Source organism: Anopheles coluzzii, chromosome 2 (assembly GCF_943734685.1).
Source record: "Anopheles coluzzii chromosome 2, AcolN3, whole genome shotgun sequence".
NCBI classification, from domain to species: Eukaryota; Metazoa; Arthropoda; class Insecta; order Diptera; family Culicidae; genus Anopheles; species Anopheles coluzzii.
In genome coordinates this window covers 83256591-83270071 of record NC_064670.1, presented here as the reverse complement: position 1 = coordinate 83270071, position 13481 = coordinate 83256591, and the positions used below count along the sequence as shown (strand labels likewise).

Sequence of the window (13481 nt, the reverse complement as noted above, 5' to 3'; positions counted from 1 at the left end):
TAACGCAAGAAAAACAACTCTGCAAGTGCGAACAGCTCCACGAGTTGTATGTAAAGGTGCGATAAGCTTCACCTGAGCGTTTTTATTTAAAAATCCCTTTTATGGAATAAAGCAAGAGAGAAGAGAAAAAAACAGAATTTCTTCTTTTTTTCCACTACAATAGTCCAATCGAGCCACCAACAGGCTGGCAACATGCAACAACATATACCTACCATCGAAGAAGCGTTCTTCCTGGTGCTGGTCGCCGGAAACCAGTCCAACAGCAGGGTAAACTTTTACGTTCTACTCCATTACCTAATATGCCCATCGAGATATCGCGTTAATATTGTATTAGGGTGCGGTGCGTTAATATTTCTTCATTTATGTGTTGCCCACGTCTGGCGTGGCGCCATGTACCGGGGTTCCCTATGTTCCAGCACACTCTAGACAGTATTGTCATATTGCCAGGATGTGGGCGCGGTGTGTTTGGTCGTTTGTTTATCGCTGCTATGTCCTTTTGCGGCACAGCACACGTTGTCTGCTTGTGAAACAAACAGAGCAGACTATTTAAAGTTTCTTTCAAGAAGCGAGATGGCAATCTTGCAAACCCGCAAACGAACGGTACACGGCCGAAGAGATGATTGTTATTTTGAGAAAAATGATTCCCCTGTCGCCGTTTTTGGGTGGTATTTCATTTAAGGGTAATTTGCATAAGATAGGTCATGATAACAGACGCTTGGGTAGTGTTAGGGGCGTTAGCATAGATTTCATCGTCTATAGTGGGGAATTTTATAAATGTGGTGTGAAAGTGATTTTGTAGGAGATTCCAACACCAATCGAGGACGCAATTATTTTTAAAAAATTGAAATTTTTCGGTACAAAGTGCAAATTTTTTTTTCGGAAATTTTTCGGTACAAATAATTGCGTGTGTGTTTTCCACGGGCAGGTAAAACATCTTAAAATCGAGCTAACTTCTTACTCTTGGAAAATGGTACGAAAAGAAAAGGCAAAAAAGAGGAAGCACTTTTGTACTTAGTATGATGTACAGTGCGCCGTCTTTCTCACACATCCGGCACCAAAACATCTACATCCCAGCCAACGTAACCTACCGCGATGGTAACGTTGTGTGTTTGGCGTTTTAGGTTTGAAGTTGATGGCGGGACGGTTTTGTTCGGCGTGCCACCTACATCCAAACACATACACCACCCAAGCAAACACAAAAACATTCAAGGAAGTAAAAAAAACCTCCCACTTTCAGATGTCGTTCAAATGTCAGATAAATGTGCGAACGCCTAGTGTGACAGAGGTGGCATGGGATCGAAAATGAACACACACACATACACATACAAAAGTTCAAGAAGTAAAATGACACCCCAAAACGTATGAAAATTCAGCATCCTTGCTGAAGATGGTGGTACACTTGGGAGGAATCCCTCCTGGCAGGAAGTTAGACATAAAGTCCTTAAGGCATTCATTCAACGCACTCGCAGGCGTACTTTGTACTGTGCGGATCGTTTGCCTTCTCCAACCGTTTCGGTTTTTTGCATCAAAAAAGGACAAAGGACCAAAAGAAAGCATCCCGAAACGTCATACAGCAAAAGATGAAAATGATTTCAGTTCGCAGCGGGTGGTGGGTTTTTGGTGGGAGAAAAATATGGAAATTTTGCTCAGCAAAAAAACGGGAAAAAATCGAGGGTTAGCTCATACTTTCGCTCGCCTTGCATCGCCCGACAATACTTTGTAAGTTCATTTCCAAGCACTACTTCCCCAAAAGGATAAGACAGTCATTTTGTTAGTCGTACACAGTCGTAAGAAGGGTAAAAAACGAGGCAACCAGAAAGGTGACCTCAACTGGACCGAGAGAAGCGGATTGCCTTTCGGGACAATCAGTGTATAAATTGTTCTCGCTGCTGCCATAAAGTGCACACCATTCGGACGACAAGTGGTGGAACGAATGCTTGGTGCTATCGAGTTTGAGCCTTTTTATTTGTTCACTGGGCCACTAGTTGGACAGCTTTCAAAGGAGAAGTTAACTGAGATGCTGACAGAATGCAATGCTCTCGAGAAAACGAATGGCCGCAAGGGTGTAAAAAGTATGTCTTTTCGTAATTGAAGGAAGTAGTAGAGAAAGAGGGAAATATTGCAATAGGTTTGATGGCATACTTTAAGACCAAAAAATGTTTCATCCGAAACGAAAAATATTCAGCAACCAGATAAGTTACACATAGTAGCATAACTACTGATGATGTTTTAAACAATGTTCCGAAACCCATGTGGAATAAAACGGTTCAAAGCCCATTTCACCATTTAGCCTTTGATTTCTGATGGGGAAATCGGCCACATTTTCCAACTTTCGACCCAATCATTTGTCGCCAATTGAAACCAATTTGCAATGATAATCCACCGCTCAACAAACATTTACCGAAAAGGCTAACTGGTTGATTGGAATGTTGGCAATGTTTATTGTTTGTAAGCATTCACATGAAAAGAGACTGCAAAATGCCACTAAATGAAACAGTATACATTTTTTTATTGGATGGATTACAAACTTTTAAATAAAACTAAAATATAAACATTTATTATCAAATCGCTTTACAGATAACAAATGATACTCATTTCGAATCATATGCTAACATCCTCTTGTATAGCATGCAGAGACTGAGATACAAACATGACTATACCATAAACTATGACTATACCATGGAATGTTGTGCTCATGCTTTAAATTCCAACCAATTTGAGTTGAACCAGGAACTTACTTTGGGTCAAAATACTATTATACGTATAAATTCCCTGAATATTTGAGCTGTGATGAGCTACAAAATATCCTCGATACATAATCAAACAAATGTATAATAGCGGGCTTTCATGTATTGTAAACAAACACGTTTTTTAATCAAATTCAGAAGTAATTTGACTGGGAAAGTTTTGATTGTGAAGAATATCAGATAGATCAAATTTATGCTTACAAATTTAGGAAAGTTTGTTTTGCTAAAATAGTGTATGTTTTTGTATTCATTTGAAACATAACTTTTTTTACTGTGTATAAGGACCCTATTTTGTTTAAATGCAAGGAACATCTAAGAGGTCATGTCCAAGAGCAATGAGCGTAATTCGTTCATAATGCTGTACAGATGGTATATAATTCATTGAATCAAATTACCATGTTACAGGAAATAAAAAGACTAAGTTGACAAGAAAACCGAAAGATCGTTACAGATTCCTCAATAACACATACAGTTGCTTACATACTATTAAATGACAGCTCACCAGTCAGTGTTTGCTCTCAATGTTTAAAATCCATGCTGAAGCTTACCTGCAAAGATAGAGAAGAAAATAAAACATCATTTTAATGGAAATAGAACAAGCCACAGCTACAAGTTGTGACAGTTGTAGTCGAGATTAAAAAGAAAAAAAAAAAACAGCGAAATCATTACAAAGGAATAAAAGTAAGGATCGGAATTTGGTAGCCTTTAACTGCTTTTCCGCTGGTTGTTTTTTTACGAGCCATGAGACAATGTATTGTAAATCTTCCACACCGTGATGAAATAAAAAAGGTATTCCACCAAACTCACTACCGCGAGGGTTGGATGGAATGGGGTGGAGAAAGGGTGGAGAGGGCAGGGGAAGTATCGCGAGCACGATCGTAAAATGAAATTTTCGTTCCATCGTCGTTTGCATGAGGTCTTTTTTAGAAGCTGTGTACCCCTGTACCCATTGAACGAGTAATTTCTGTCACCGAGAAAACCCTGAGGAACCTGCACAGCCATGTCCTCGCGGCGGGCATGCTGGTGCAGACGAGAAGAAGTCTGTGTTTCATGCCGTGCCTGTTTTGTATCCTTCTGGCGTAATGCCCGTGCGACCGTTCTCTTGTTGAATGTGCCATTTTCATTTGAGCGTGTATGCTGTTTGTAACGACATTTGCATAAAAAAGCGAATCATTTTTTTTCTCTTCTGCCTGTTCAACCTGTGGTGGCTTGCGGTGGCTGTGGAAGCAAAAAAAAAAAAGATCAGCATTTGCTTTTCTTTCGTCTGCCGCCGTCCAAAGCAGTCATCGCTGTTTGGAATTATTTTTTTATGAGCCTCCCGGGCGGGGTGAGCCTTTCAAGCGAACCGGCTCATGGGAGAACAAGAAAATGGATGATAACGTTCGTCAAAAGCTTTCATTGAAAATGTTTATGGATGATTCCCCTGGCGGTTCAACTCCGCCATGTCTACCGAGAGGGCTATAGGCTCATCGGCGGTGAAAAAGAAAATGTTGGTGAAACTTCTGCCCACACACACAGAAATAGACACATAACACAACAATAACAATTCGGTAGACGTCTCGAGCCACGCGAGCAAGCAGTGGCCCGACGGGACAAAACCGAACGAATTATATTCATTTTAAACAAGTGTGCAGTGTGCCTGTTACATATTGTGCTCCCGAAACATTAAAAACGCATTACCGTCTCAGGGAGCGACGGACCTGTCTCAGGACACCAAAGGAAGGAAAACCCTCCCGAAGTACAGCGATGTGTAGAGCAAAATCGCATTATTTCGACAAAGGCATACCTACGAAGGAGATCGAAAGTGTGAGTGAGAGAAATCATCATTTTTATCTTCCATCAGTCTCTTGTGTCAGAGTCCCTCTTGGTCGAAACTCATCGAGCACGGCACAGGGAAATGCCTATACGTTTCGAGAAGGGTTCCCGAATGGCGCTAAATACTCCCACCCCCCCTCGCCCATCCATATTACATTCGATGTAAAGAGCCTCTCAACGAGGGTTTAAATTAAATTAGAATTACACAAGTACCAGGAACGGGAGTGAGGGTGGGGCTTTCTTGCTGCGGATTGCTTTTTATTCCAGCAAAGAAAAAAAACTTCCACCGAGTTCGGATTTCAATTCTTCAATCCGTACCGCACCAAAAAAAGGGGTGATTACGGAAAAGTGCGGAAGTGTTGAAACTGAAAACTTTCTAAATACGCATCGCACCCCATGCCCGTGCTGTGCCAGTTCGTGGAATGGGAGATTATGGAGGAGGAAAACGTCATTAAAAAGTGTTTTGTACGCGTAAGGATAACAAACGAGGAAAGGATTCTCATCAGCCAAGGACACCCAACGAACGCAAGGTCTTTAATCTTCCTGCGCCATTTGGTGCGATGAATTGGGCGAGCGAAATCTACCGGGAGGTACTAAACGAAACGTACTTTTCGATACGAACGATGAATGAAAAACTTTGCCACTCGTTTTCCCTAAAGGATATCGCGGCGCAGGGTTGAGAGAGTGTGAGGGATAGAAGTAAAAGTGTGTGAGTGTGTAAAAACAAGATGATGGGCCTTGGTTTAGGTGCGGAGTAGCGTTGTTTAGTGTACTGGACGCTTCCCTTGGCGAAAACTTTGACAACTGCTGGTGAATATATTTCGCCTGTTCTATGCTCCTGTTGAGAAAAGTTCGTTTCCTTTCTTGTTGTTTTTTTGGTTGTCGTCAGTTTTGCTTTCCTCGATGGCCAACCCAGAAGCCAACCGAACGAATATCGCGTCGGAGTGTACTTTATTTATGCGAATATGTCAGTAAATATATTTTATTACATCTCATTGACAGCGGTGGCCGGTGGGGAAGCAATGGATGCTGTTGTTATTTACCAGATCTTGCTTGATTCCTTCCGATCATCCGGAACCGTCTCGGTGTTCAATATTCGTATGCGGACAAACAACACCCGAACCATGCTGGCTGGCAGAAGCAACGGTTTAGGGTTGCAAAAAAAGCAACATACATCTTCAACATTTACCAGAAGCACTTGGGAGAGCAAAAAACTTTTGTTGTGTAACTCTCACCCCCTCCCCTTACCCGCGGCCATACTCGGTTGCGGTCGTGGCGGGTCAATCACCCGCAAAGAGGAGAAGGAGAAGGCAAGGAGACGTCGCTCGCTAAAAGTCGGGAAAGGATAGAGGGAAAGTTTTCCGTACCGAGCTGTTATATGGTACGTTTCACCCAGCACAGGGCACATGGTGGCTCGATGTGACATAATGTTCGGCTCGTGACGATCCTCGTGAGAGGTCGTCGTCTTTGGCCGTGCAAAGCGTCCTCCGCGACAGGAAGAGAAGAGACGGTATGGACACGACAACACGGCACAAAAAAAATTGATTGGAAAGTATGTGCCCGTCGCTCGACGTATTGATGATATCCCTGTGGGGGTTTGCTTTTCCTTGAGATGCTCTCTTCGGTGCTAAAACATACACACGTCCCCGAAGCAAGCGTCCCCAACTGGTAAACTTTTGCTTAACGATCTAGGGGTTATGTGTGTGTATGTATGTGTGGGTGCTCATTCTGTACAGTATTGCGAAATGGTCCCAAGTTTAACCACCGACCCACCGAAACCATGAGCACTCGATGAAGGGCACTTCGATTGTCCTTACTCAGCAGGTTCCGGAGGCGGCGGTTTCGAACAAGACACCCCACGGGACAAACAATTTCGGCGGTTAGTCGCTCGCAAACTTTGGTCCATCTTTCGACCGGATTTCATCACGCCGCTGGTTCTTGCTATCAGCGCTACGAAGTGAGTTTTCCGTGACAACCGGTCTGGCTTGCTGGATGTTTTATTTTTGTGTGTGAGTTTCATCTTCAATAACGAACAGATAAGCTGAGCAAAACAATAGCACCGACACCTACAGACCGAAGGCAAAATGAAGTTGCACGCTAGAGAGTGAAGCCAAAACGACCGCAACATCGGAAGTGATAAAAAGTTTTAAGGACCTTCGAAGATCGATTTCGGACGCACGCTCAAACTGACGACGGGTTGTTATTCGTCGACCTAGTACTCGCTCGCATCGATGTAACATTGTAATACTTTCTGATTGCCTAGCCTAGACAGCGTCGCTTCAATTGCCACCCAAATGTCCTCTTCCCTGCCCCGTCTTGATCGCATCGTGCTCGTGATGGCCAGTAATAATGGATGTAATAAAACTCCATCATATCTGAGTTCCGGTTGGAGGTGCGCGAAGCACGAATTCCCATCGACATTCCAGCGGCGTGAACACGCGCACAAAACTCGACGAAACAATTTCATTTCTCGTACGTTTTTGGGGCTGCATTGGCGCGATTCCACTTTCACAACAAATGGAGGTAATTTATTATTTTCTCCGCTTGTATTTGTCGGTATTTGTGTGTGTTTGTATGTGTGTGTGCTTCGAAGTCTTGACCAAAGAGGCACGGTTCGCTCGTTTGAAGATGTTCCCGTGGTTTGGTACAAGGGGCTATGTGTTTATGGGATTTTTGTTGTTGTATGTTTTTGTTTGGTTTGGTGTGCCACACACATCTCTCACCCCGTCAAACGTTCGATAGCCAATTCGTGGCGATTTCGCTGTCCTTTTTATTGCACTATTTGGAGGTTTTGTGGGAAACTTTTCCCATTTCACTTTCGTTTTCGAAGGGTGGTGGCACGTTTTTCTTCGCCCTGCTTGCTGTTGATGCAGGAAAGGTTTCATGGGCTCGGTACGGTGAATGAAGTCATCCGACGGAATAGTATTTTATTGCCAAGTAGGTGAAAAAGTTTTCTAACAGCGCGATAGGAATTACAAGCACTTTGTGCCGAATGAGATACATCGGTACCATTTTTAGGTCAAAATCAAGTTGAGCTGTATTGTGATTATCTTTTGTGTTTGCAAGACTGTATGAGGAAATTTTAAAGCAAATATATAAAGTGACCTTCATATAAGAGAAAAATTCGCCATTTAACTTGAAAAAATTATAAATTAAATGTGTTGCAGTTTATCATGGAAGTTTTAAAATATTTTTAGACATTAACCTTTTGCTATTTACTGTGGCACCTTTGATTTAATAGCAATTAAGGATGTAAACTTTACCTTCTACCACTTGGAAAGCATAAAACATGCTTCAATTTATCTTCTTCTAGTGCTACAAAGAACAATTTGTACAAACATCCGAACAGGCTTTGGAGTAGAAGCAAACGAGCATAATCCTTTGTGCCGGTTGGATGTCTAAAAATGGTCCTCGTGATTGCAACTGTTTTTCGTCGACCCGCTGTCGATTGTTGCCGAGTTCAAACGATCAACTTTCCTAGCAACACCTCCGCCGTAGTGGTACCGGTTGAGCAGCTCTGGTTCTGATTTGCCATTACACGAAGAGCCAGAAAGCAATCAACTTTCTCTTGACGTCTACATCAAAGCGGTGTAACAGAAATTTAATTACTTTTTGTGTTGTTGGGGATGTATCCGTACGTAAAGAAGGGATCGTGCGGAAGCGTTTCTAGCATACTGTAATCGAGGACTCCTTCGATTATTGTAAAGGAGTGTAGTTTAATTTCGTTGTCGGTACCAAAGCACCACGTGTAATCATCTCCTTCTCGGATGGTGCTGAGTTTTACACCATAGATGAATTGGGTCAGAGGATTTGATTGAAATCTGTTCGATTGGCTGTTAATAATATAGTGTCGTAATAACACTAGCCTGTACACGATTACCGATAGCAACAACGGGCCAAGCAGTCATTCTTCTTCTAAAGCTTTTTCTTGCGCTCACTTCGATCGCTCTCGGCAAAAGATTGTCCCTCGGTGGCAACATTTCAACGATGTGCTGTCAAATAAATCAAGATTCAATATTTCACTAGTCAGTGGTGTCGGTGCGGATCATCAATAATCCTAACACAAAACTGCCACCAGTTGGACGAAGTGGCGCTCGACGTGAGCACGACAACCCTGCACCCAGGACGAACAAATTGAACTCAAAATAAATTTCTCACTGAATTATACATGTAATCTTTCAATTCTACTGCTGTTTCGTCGATGTCCTGTTCGCACCATACGCAAGTGAAAATTCCTCCGCCCCATTCGACAAGCACACACACTCCGACATGACAGCTCCGTGGTACACATGATCGTATAAATTATGTATTTACTAGAGTAATCTCCATTTAAATGACTTCAATCAAATCTATATCCAATGTGAGGTGGGTTGGCGCTTGCGAGCTCCAAGATGCTCTCCATCGAGATTGAACGAATGAACGTCTCCAAGCGGTTTGGCTGACAAGCTGAAGACATCGTCTAGGTGGAGCGACGGACCCTTTTCCTGCTGGTCTTGGCAATCCAACAGAGTGACGTGCAAGCAATCGAAGAAATTGACAGAAAACATGGCTCCGGGCCATCTGGGCAGCTGGTGCTTTACCCACTCGTTGTCATTTTGTGGCCCGGTTCAAGTTGACACCGCTGCTGGGAATAGTTTCAGCAAACGAAAAGCAAACGAAACGGGACAAGATGTACCGCCGGTGTACAGTACGATGGTTACAAAAGAAAGAACTCTTGGGCTTTATTCGACCAAGAGGTTCTTTTTTTACTACGCTGTGAACTCATTATGGCACAACCCCCCGATAAGAGTGCTTTGTTTCATTGTGAAAAAGTTTCTTTTTACTCATTGATTTTTGCTAGGATTGAAGTTTTTTTTATGCTGTATTCTTTGTTAACTCCGAAACAGATACATTAAGCTCGAATCTGAAGCGAAGAGTGGACCAACACCACCCTTACAAACCCTGAAAAAGAATGCCACTCTCGACGAATTAAGTCTTCTGCTTGATTCGCTCGACGTCCGCTTGCGCTTTTAATTCCGCTGCCCGTTCTGCTCGGGCAGCTGTTCAGATGGGTTTGAATTTATCACGGTTTAGTGAGTGTGACTTCTATCTCAAGACAGCAGCGACTATTTTTTGTGCCTCCAGCGTTCAAATGCTGTTACGTTTTTCATCATTATCCGTTTCTATCTGCTTTGGTGTGCTTGCTCTTGACTGGCCAAGGGCCCTTATCGGGGCACGTCAAAGTGAGACAGCGAAGAAATGGGCAGCAAGCTTACTTTTTATCGAGATTGAAGTCCAGATAATGTTTCCAAGGGCTTTTGTTGTAGGAGTGTCACCATTATGGGTGCCTCGTGTGCCATTTCGGTTGGAATGTAATGGACGAAAAGATGGATAAAGCACTTGAATTATTCTTGGGCGATGTTAAGTGCAACAGTTGCAATTTGTTCAAAGAAGTGCCGCTCTGCGTTAAAGCAAGCAAAAGATGTTATGAAATGAAGAAAGACAAAAACACAATCTAGTACATACAACCCGTTGGTGTGTAGTAAACTACAGTCGTTGGGCGAAATGAAAGTTGGTAGAACTTTGCTAACTATTCCGATGTAGCAACAGCCTTCCGGAACCGGAGGATTTTCGTTTTATGTCCCAGTGCCATCTTATCTCGTGGACTCTCTATTTCTTCATCATCCTTTCATTCATCGTTCAATTCCGATTCATCCATTGCCAGCCAGCAGAGTAATCCAAGAGGCAGTGAAATCGTAAGCGACAGCCTGCTTTTGTCAAAACGTGCTTCTTAAGGGAGTGCGTGTCAAACAGATCGATAGCGAGGGATGTTTTTCTCCTCGTTCCAGAGATTGTCCTGTAACACGGACTCCGACAGACGTTCGTGCGATAGTAAAACAATTCATTTTGGCGTTTTAATTTGACGATAAAAGTAACACAAACCCCGAAATCATCGAAATCCAGCACTGTGAGGGAGTGAAAGTTGGAGACAGAGAGAAAGAAATGGCAAGATGTTTTTGGAATATTTTAGTACGGACCGATCTTATCTGGTGACCCATTTTCCTGCCATCAATGTGGTTCGGTAGAGGGGTTTGCCTGAGGGTCTGTTACTGTTGCGTGATCGAACGAACGGTTGTCCGCTTTTACGTAGTTGTTACGTTCCTCACGAAGATACCGTGATGAGGCTTTTGCAGAGGGAACCCTTTCCAATCAACGACTAACCGAGCGCACACAAATAAAAAAAATAACACTTTCTCCGTAAAATGGTACTGTTTTTGTTGTTTTCGAACGTGTCCTTATGTTGGGAGCGTGGAAAAGAACTCAACGCATCAATGGAAGTAGATTTTCTGGGGTATCTATGGAGGGTTTGGCGAGAGATTGAACTTGGAGTGAGAAAACGTGATTGGAGTAATTTTCTTCCGATTAGCAGTGTGATGAAAACGCTCGTTCCAATCACGTTCCGGTTGGGGGATAACCAATAATTCTGCGTTTTTATCAGCATCGCGAATAATTTCGTCTCACCCTCGTTTTTCGTTAAAAATATCAACTGTAGCAGAAGAAATGGTTTGATATTATTTTACACGTCAAGCATAGTGTTAAATACAACACTTAAACTTTTCATCTTAGTGTGTCCGAATAAAGGACACTCACTCGTACCACGGAATTTAAAAAGTGAACTCCACTTTATGGATCCAACATCGTTAGCGGAATACCCTTTCCGTGCAATCGTACCGCCAGACTTGTTTTCCATTTATGTTTTAATTAATAAAACCCTGACAGAGGACTTCCTTCTTTGCAACAACGAGAAGAAGAAAAAAAAATCATTTTACTTCTAGCAAACTCAGAGCAAGTGAAATTAACTTTTTTTCGGATGCATTTTGTTTCCTACGTTGTGCGTCTCCCTTCTGCTGCGGATTGGATCATCTCAGACCATTCGTCACTGCCAGCCATGGGACGGGTTTTTTTGTGCGTTTGGATTCAGCCTCCCTAGCTGCCCGAAGAAGAATTTTTAATTAGTTTCATTTTTTAAATAAAAAGTACTCGTTGAAAACAAAGAGTGTTACGGTGTCTGGAAGTGAACCTGGGAGCCGGGCGACAGGCGGGATGAATGAAAAAAAGCTATTAGATTGACATTTGGGAACGAAAGTAAAAGGAATAACGAGTGAAAGGAAAAAATAAACATAATGCGTAGCAATGGTCACCAAGTGTATGGGACCATTTGAGATTAAAGTAGTCACCAGTTTCACGGTAACTGCCAATCATAAGCCAAACTGTCGAAGAAGTAAAGTACCTCTACTTGTTAAAGCACAAAACTCTTGGAACGAGAAACAAGACAAGGCTTGAAGAGAGTGAATGTAAAGGTCGCTGAAACAATCTCACACAAAGAACGTGTAAATACAGCCAAAAGCTGTTGGTCTCGTAAAATGCTTCCCTTTTCAAACTCGCCATTACGAATATGGCAGAAGCGAACAGCAGTGCTCTGTCGAAGTACTGTTGCAATCTACACGTTTCGGTGGGTAACGAGAAAATCCGAGATCAGAATTGAATGAAAGAATACAACAGCAAAAAAGCCATCGAACAGAAACTAGTAAATCCTCTTACCGCTTGGCCCAGGCCTGAGTGGTCGACTGATGAGTGTGCATTTGGGGTTATTTTGCGATGAGAAAAATGCGCTCGTCTGTTGCGGGTGCATATAGATAGTATCTTGCCCGAGGAGCCAACCACACTTGGCTCTGGCCTGGGAAAGGTGACAGGAAGCGTCCCTTCCATGGGCGACGTGGTAAAATAAATGATACAACTCTCCCACGATCCCAGCTTCTCGGTGGATCTGGTTGACGGATGGACTCTCCAAAATGAGGTAATTGAAAAAATGGCTGCTCAGCGCTGAATGTAACACACCGTCGGTGACTATCCCTTTGACTATGCCTGACGGAGGGAAAATTGTATCCAAAGGACAATGAGCAAAACTAGCAACTAGCAAGCGGATCACGGACGCAAGACGCAAAAGCGGCAAACAACATCGCCATCGGGACCGTGGAGTCCGAAATGAATGGACCTTACCCTTGGCGCGAACTCTGTCCCGGAAGGTAAACCCGGAGTGTTTATGTGTCCGGATATAGTTAGAGAGAAATGACTGGCATTTTTCCAGAGCTTAAAGAAGGATTTGAATTCTTGTGTTATTATTATTGCACGCCCGGAGTGTAGAAAAGATCGCCCAAAAAGGGGTCAGGAGTGTACGATGGAGAAAAAAGTGCCCGAAAAAAAAACGGCTTCGCTGATTGCTCCGCCAACCACCCGGCAGCAGCTGTAATTAATCTTTCCACTTGGACTTTTACATTTTTTTGTTTCTCCTTTCTCAAAACCCAGTATAGAATTTTTCCTCGCAAACGAGCATCCGTAGGATAGCTTGCGATGATATAGGAAGATTGAAAAGCGCGAATGAAAACGAAACCCGAAAGCTTAAATGAGCAATTAAAATGATACGAATCATTCTTCTTTTCAGAGAGCGAGATGGTGTAAGGTTGAGAAAGGAAGGAGGAAAAATTTCAGTAACCTGTGCAACGCTTACAAATTACCCAGCTCGGAAGACTATTGATTGCAGCCGGGTGTGTTTGTACTGAGTTAGACTAAATTAGTTCCCAAGATCTATTGCAAGTTTTAGCAGGTTTTCCTATCCCAACGCTGAAGAGCGTAGTTGGTGTAGAATGAATGATAATTGAAAATCGGAAATGATTTGTTAAGCTTCAGCGAGTAATATTTGCTATTACATTGTGTACAAAAGGAAAGAGTCATGTGAACAAGTGTTTACCTAGTTTGGATACAGCACAAATGGTTTAGTTTTTTCAAGCTCATCTTATGCTACGCTTCAGCAACCCTAATAACAATAAACACAAACACACACGTAAACGACACAAATTAAACATTTATATTTCGTACCTG

General features: G+C 42.7%; 1 protein-coding gene across 16 annotated transcripts in view; it reads right to left on the bottom strand.

The window, feature by feature from the left end:
• Positions 1-13481, bottom strand: part of LOC120951204 (CUGBP Elav-like family member 4) — a 321851-nt gene that overhangs the window by 61628 nt on the left and 246742 nt on the right. The gene's annotated exons all lie outside the window — the stretch shown is intronic.